Source organism: Condylura cristata, unplaced genomic scaffold, assembly GCF_000260355.1.
Source record: "Condylura cristata isolate star-nosed mole 26May11 unplaced genomic scaffold, ConCri1.0 scaffold00032, whole genome shotgun sequence".
Taxonomy (NCBI): Eukaryota; Metazoa; Chordata; class Mammalia; order Eulipotyphla; family Talpidae; genus Condylura; species Condylura cristata.
In genome coordinates, this window is record NW_004567133.1 from 19,531,393 (window position 1) to 19,538,878 (window position 7,486).

Consider the following 7,486-nt stretch of genomic DNA (forward strand, 5'->3'; position numbering starts at 1 on the left):
GTGGCTTCCAGAGATGATTCCCAAAGCACAAGCAGCCTCAGGGGAGAGACAAACTGGGCTTCCTCAGGATGGGAACTGCAAACTCGCGTCTCGGGGCATTACTTAGTAAGAAGTGACCTGCAGACCACGAGAACGCGTCTGCGATTACCTGGCCAGCGCCTGTGTCCGGACTACCTCTACGTAATGACGCTGTGAGGTGGGGGCGGACGGGCCCTCTGGGGGCGCAGCGGGGTACAGCGCAGCATGAGGGCACTGGCCGCAGCCGCTGCCAAGTCCATCCCCGGCCAGGGAGTGGCCCCAGGCACAGCAGACTCTCCTGTGTCCCCGCTGCCCCCCCAGTAGGGTATTTCAGTCAGTGTGCCCCCCACTCTGACTGGGGCACCCTCTCACCCCCACACCTCTGGCCTGTACCCCAGGTCTGCATGCGTAACTAAATCGTCCAAAACATTAACAAAAGACGGACAGCGTTGACAAAGATAGAACAAACGGGTACATCAGTGGCTGAACACAAAACGGTGCTGCCACCTTGGGGAAGTCTAACAGCGCCTCAGAAAGCTGCCGATGCCCCCCGGCCCCATCCCTAGTGTAAGCCCCGCAGGAGTGAAGCCAGCGCACCTGGGCGAGGCTGATCCTGGCAGCGTTACTCCCACAGGCCAAAAGCAAACACCTACGGCTCGGGGCTGACGGACAAGCGGCCGCACGCGGCCAGAGAGCAGGCGAGCGAGGAGGGGCTGACCTGCTCCTGAGCGGGGGCCTGTCTCCCCGCGTACGCCAGCGGCCACGGCGAGGACACGACACCAGGCGCTCAGACAGCAGCCCCGGTGGCTCAGGGAGCCGGACTGCAGAGGCTGGACATGCGGAGGCGGGGAGAGGAGGGCGGGCCAGGGCTGCCTCCTTGGTGACACTGGGCTTGCCGCCGGCGCCGACCGCACGCAAGGACTCGGGGCACACTGCTCTCGAGGCGGAGGAAGACGTGCGAGAGGCCAAGCCTGTGGCAGCGGCGTGGGTGACGCGGGGAACAGTCACGTCTCAGCCGAGGCCAAGAGGGTGCGGGGGGGGCACCGACCTGGCCGCGCAGACGCAAGGCACCGCCCCCGGAAACGGCGAGAGCTTGCAGACATACAGCGGCCACTGCAGGTGCAGCCCGTGTGCGTGCCGGGACGTACGCGGCCCGCATACCCGCTGGTGCCAGGCGGCCAGTCCAGCCTTTCCCGCGCCCGGCGAAAGCACCACCTCGTGAGCCCACACTGCCGCTATTTATTTCAGAGCTGTGGGGTCTACTCGGCACCTCCTATGCCGCAGTCCACACAAGTCCTGTTTCCAAGGATGACAGGACGAACGTGCTCCGGCCACGCCATGCCACGCCACACGCGGACACGCCTCCTGCCGCGCCTCTTGCGTCACCATGTGCCGCGTCTCGCCCCACCCTGTCTCAGGCCAGAGGTGCGGCTGTGTGTAACCACGGGCACTCGGGCGCTTGGCTCCCGCTGACCCGTCTTACACCAACTCAACTCTCAGGTCCAAAGAAACAACCCCAAGAGGGCAGCGGGCATCTGCCTCGCCGACGGCAGCAGCTTCCTGTGACCACAGCACTGAGGCCGTTACGAGGGCCACTGGGCAGAGGTGGGTCAGGGTGAGCGTCAGCGGCAGGAGGGTGGGCCTCCGGGACGGTGGCCTCAGGGGGCCGAAAGATAAAGCCGAGACTTATATTTTCAGAAGAAACTGGTGGCCTTTAGGGGACGAGACAGGCAATTCATTCTCTGAAAATTGGATAGAGGGGAAAAGCAGTTTTACCCTGTTGTTCCTAGGGGAGCTGTACCAGAGTAATCAAACAGGCGACAGGCCATCGTACAAGAGTACCCCAATTATAAGGGCACCTCAATATACAAGGCCCAGTCATCAGGCCGGCACTAACATGCAGCCTCGGGGAATGACAGCACCGCAGAGAGGAGCCTCAGCGGCTGGTGCTCAAAGAGGCGAGCAAAGGCCAGGTACTATACGCCCACAATACCTTTCTGGTCTTGCTGAAGGGATTAAACCCGCTGTCATAAAAATGTTGGAACCCAACTGCGAATCTCCAGGAATTATGAGGCCATGTCAACTACAAATACAGCTAACGCAAAATCCAAACTGGAAACCTAAAAATCAAGCTGCTCATGTCTTCAGCAGACACACTAAGGAGAGGGATGAAGGGGAAACTGCACATAACGGGTCTCCAGATGGACAGGGTTTTGGAACACCAAGGAGGCTAAGGGCCGTGGAACCCTGGTAAGAACGTGGTCGACACACCGTGAGTGGGTGTGGAGGACACAGAGGGTTCAGTGGCCTGGACATTCCTATTAAGAGAAAGACAGCAGTGGGCACTCCCCAAAATGTAGACCTCAGATCCCCCAGCCTCTGGGGAGGATGGTTTGTGTTCAGTAAGATCTGGATCGGGTCCTCGACCTTCAGTAGCTTGTGACCTTGGGAAAAATCACTGGGAGCTGACTTCCTCAACTGCAAATGTGTCTACCCCCCCCGGGCACCTCCCAGGATGGAGGGAGACACTGGGGGTAAGGTCTAAGGTGCTGGGACAGACCCACAAGGTCTTTGCTCCTGGATAATACCCCGTCCCTGCTCCGGGTCACTTCAGGTTCCAGCGCGACTCAGTTCAGTATGTAGAACGCTTCAGTCTCTGAACATGCTTGTCATCCACTTGAGTGACTACACGTGAATATACGAAATGAATGTGGCATGTTACACTCATGAGTCTTCCTTGTGTCTATTATAACATAGTGTCTGTTGGCCAATGAAAAATTTAATGGGCAGTAAGTGGAAGTTAGAATTTCAAAATACTGAGGACGCGCTCTAGTTCCAAGGCTGGGTGGTGGGTGTGCGTGTGCTCAGCAGAATCTTTAAACTACTTGTGCTCTCGTTACACTATATATTTTTTACCTCGAAACAGCTTTCAGTCATCACTGGAGGGGAAGATGGTCAGTAGTTTTCTCTGGCTTTCTCCTAAAAACTAAGAGTTGATTCTGATTACTTTCAAAGAACTGGCAGACTTAACAGGAAAGGTTCTTAGTCAAACATTCAAAATAAGCAATCACAGGGCCCGCCCTGGTGGCGCAGTAGGTTAGAGCGCAGCACTAGGAAGCTGTCTGCAGCCACCGCAGCACAAGTCCCATCCCCGGCCAGGGAGTGACCCCAGGGCGCAGCAGATGCCTCCTGACCAGCTGCTGCTCCCCTCAGCAGTGGATTTCAGTCGATCTGCCTGTTCTGCTCCCCGCTCTGTCTCTGGGGAAATCCTCCAATCCTCCCCCGCCCCCACCTCTGGCCTGTACCTGTTCTTGTAAGCATAAATCTTTTACCAAAAATAAGCAAACATATATTGTAACATGCATGCCACTGTTTGGATAAACAACCACATTTGCTTTGCTTACTCACCACTCACAGATATTTGGGTTGTTTATACCTTTTGGTAATTGTGAGTAGGAGTGCAAGCTTTTGTTCAAACACCTTTTTCTATTAGGCATTTATCTAGAAGTAGAATTATTGGGTCATATGGTAATGTTATATTTGCTTAATAGAATGCAGTTTACTTTTACATGTTTTTCTTCAAAAGTGTCACCAGGGCCCTCCCTGGTGGCGTAGCGGGTTAAAGCACAGCACTAACAAGCTAATGCCACTTCAGTTTGAGTTCGATCCCTGTCCCTGTCCCAGAGGTGACCCCAGGGCACAGCAGACCTCTCCTGACCACCCACTGCTGCCCTCAGCAGTGGACTTCGTCAGTCTGTCTGTTCTGTCCCCACTCTGTCTCTGGTGAATCCTCTCACCGCCCCTGCACCTCTGGCCTGTACCCCAGTTCTGTGTGTGTAAACAAATCTTTTTTAAAAAAAGAGAGAGATGTAAGATGCTGTCAGCCCCACTTGTCCTTACATTGGGTGAGTGAAAAGCAGCAGCCAGCTAGGATGGCAGACGACAGATCCAGTCAATGCTAAACTAACATTTACCCATTTGTAAAGTCCTTAAATAAAATACTGCACATAGCCACAGTCGTCCAGCAGAGAGCCACACGACCTGGAATCCTGTTTTCCCCCGTAAACTGGTAGCTTTTGAAGCTTCAAAAGCAAGATGTGCTCGATTTACTCTACAGCCACCATCACACATCTTCCTCTCTGGTCATTTGTCCTTACCTGCCTTTCATGTAATCTTTGACACGTCTTGTAAGATTCTTCTGTGAAGTTGGTTTCCTGCAGGTTACGGTCCATGACATCAACACCAGTGATTACTGTGTTTCCAGAATTTTCACTCTTGGGGTGCTCAGCAGAGCATCTCCACCTGCCATCAGCATTGCCCTCTGTCCCAGACTTTCTCCCCCAGCAGCTGAGAAAGCCCCCCAAGATCTCCCAGAGCTGACAGATGGCAGAGAGCAGCTCATTATGCTGATGTCCTGGCAAGTCGCTGATGGCAGCCAGAGGACTGTGGCACTGGCACAGCAGGTGCCTCGAGTACCAAGTCCATGTGGTGCAGCGGGAGGGGAAGGGACACCGGCAGGGGAGGGTGACAGGTGGTCACTCTGCGTCTGTCAGCTGTCTCCACTACAGCCGACCTCTAAGAACCCTCTCTGGCAAAGTGTGAGCTTCCAATCCCTCCACACTCCGCAAACACTTGCTATTTTCTGTCTTAACCACCATCCTGGGGGTGTGAAATAGTCTCTTTGGATTTGACCTTCAGCTCTCTGGTGGCTTAGCAATTTTGAGCTTTTGCAAGTGGTGACCATGTGTCTTGGGACACAGATATCTTCTTTGGAGTTCAAGTCTTTTGCCAACTTTCTAGTTGGGGTCTCTTCTTGCTGTTGAGTTATAAGAGTTCTTCCTACGTTGTGGACCCTTGTCAGATCTATACATTTTCAAGTATTTAAAAAAAAAAGATTTATTTATACATACATAACTGGAGTACAGGTCAGAGGTGCAGGGGTGGTGAGAGGATTCACCAGAGACAGAGTGGGGAGCATACGGGCTGATCAATGCTGAGGGGAGCAGTGGAAGGGTCAGGAGAGGTCTGCTGCGCCCTGTGGGTCACCTCCGGGGCCGGGACTGACCGTGCACTGAAGCGGCTGTGGCCAGCTTGCAGTGTTGCATCCTAACCTGTTGCGCCACCAGGTAGGGCCCAATTTTCAAGTACTTTTTCCCAGGCTCTGGGGTGACTTTCCAGCTTCTTGACTGTATTCTGACAAGAAGGCTTTTCTTTGGAAGTTCTATTTTTTTTTGGAGTCGCTTGCTTGTGTTGTGGGTGTCATGTACAGACGCCATTATCAAATCCAAGGTCATGAGTTATCCGTTTTTTCCTAAGAGCTTTATACCCTAAGCTCTACCAAGTAGGTCTTTGATCTCTTTTAATTTTTACATTTGGGATGCGGTAAGGGCCCAGTTCCATTCTTCTGCAAATGGATATTGCTGTCTGGAACCATCCTCAGAGAGATTATTCCTCCCCTTGGCGTTCTTGTCCAAGGTCTACTGCCTGGAAACGCACAGGCTCGTTTCTAAACAGGCTCTCCTCCACTGACCTGTGTGTCCTTCCTCGCACCAGCAGTGCGCACTTGGCTACTGAGGATCTGGAGTAAGTTTTGAAATCAGAGGCGCGCATTCTCTAACTCTTCTTTTTCAAATGTTTTGGCTATTTTGGGTGCCATGCAGTTCCGTAAGAATTTCAAGATTAGTTTTTCCATCTCTGCAAAGAAGGGCTGTGGGGGTGTGGGTGGGATCAAGGTTATCTGCAGACCGTTTGGGGGGGTCTGCTACCTGAACGTTAAATGGAAGATGTCTTAACTTGCACAGCAAAATTATGAGTGCCAACTTTATTAGGAAAAAACAGCCTGTCTTCCAGTTTAGGCCAGATCTGTAAGGAATCTCCCTTTAACTCGGCAGAAGTCAGAGCTCCAGCTGCGCATGGGCAGCAGCAGGCGCTGCCCTGAGGACGCCTGTGCACTTCAGCACGCCCACTTTATTTTCCCTCCTAATTTCAGCCACGTGGGCGTGTAGGAAATAGGGCCACTGACAGTGAATAAGCATCTGTGGGGCCGACAACCAGAACAAGTCTTCCCTTCAACTGCCTCTGCCCAGCCCGTGCCAAGAGCAGCGAGCCGGGGAGCTCTGGCTCTGTGATGTGAAGCCAAAGCAGCGGCCTCGGCGAGCGGCCCTGACTTCTTCCAAAGAGCCGTGTGAAACGTTAACTCCGTGGCAGACGACCCATGCCCAAGAAGGGCTCCACGAGGGTGAGAAGCCGCACCTCGGCCTGCTCTCCTGACCTAAGGCCTCCACCCCACAGGCCTGGAAGGCCCGGCTGGGACTAAGCCTAAGCCTCTTTCAGGTCAAGTTTTATCAACTGCAGGGTAGTCCCGCCCTCTCAGTAGGGCAGCCCAGAGTGGACGGGCCACCTGTCTGTGGGCCTCACCCGAGCACTCACAATTCGGTTACACTGCAGGGACACACAGAAGGGTCAATAACGGGTTTATTTACAAAAGGGGAAAGGAGCAGGAAACAACCCAGGGAAAGAGAGCGGGCTACAGAGTCACTGGGACACCTTAGGGCTGACTGAACACACCGAGTCACTGGGGCAGGAGCCGCGAGCAGGAGAGCTGTTTCCGGAGAGCAGAGAGCCCGAGATGCAATCCGCCCTATTTATCCCCCAAACCTCCCAGAATTCCTGCTAGCTCCGCCCCTGGGCCCTCGCTTCTCTCCCTGGTGCTGCTGGGAGTTGTAGTTTCCAGTCACTGGAGTACGGTGTAGGGTCCAGAAAGCTGGAGTGGGGGGTGGGGTCCACGAGACTCTGCAGCCTCCTTCAGGACGTCCTTCCCCGTAACATACTGACCACTGCCCCGCTGCCTCCTGTGCGTTTGGGCAGCAGGTTCCGACCCCGCGCTGGCAGGTAGCCAGAAACAAGCCGCCCCCACCCCAACCCACCTGGGCCTACCAGCTCCTGGCCCCACAACTCGTCTCTGGTCACTGGCCCTACCCGGCCCCGAGGAAGCCCAGGCTGCTGCTGGGGGCTGCCCCAGAGGCCCCGCGAGGCGGCTCCCAGCTCCCCGTAGGCGCAGGGCAGAGGCTGGCCCCGCACTCTGCCCCTCGTGCCCCTCGAGAGAAGGACCCCAGCCACGCCCCTCCCAATCGCCCCTCGCCCGGCGTCTGGCATCGCTCACGCCCCTGACCAGCTTCGCGCAGTGACCACTGGCCTGGCCAACGAAGCACGCCCGAGGCTCGCGCTCCCCAGCCAACCCCGCGGCTCGCCCCGCCTCCAGCCGAGCGGGCGCACGTCGCTGAGCTTCCTGTCGCCCCTAACTTTTGTGAGGACTTTCTTGACGCGTCAACACGTTGGCTGTGGGGAGACAGCGCCCCCTCAACCGGCGGACAGCTTACTTGAGGCCCCCGCTGACACGCAGCGCGCGAGCGCCTAGCCCTCAGCCGGCCGGCGCGCCCCTGCCCTCACACCCGGGGCGGGGCCCCGC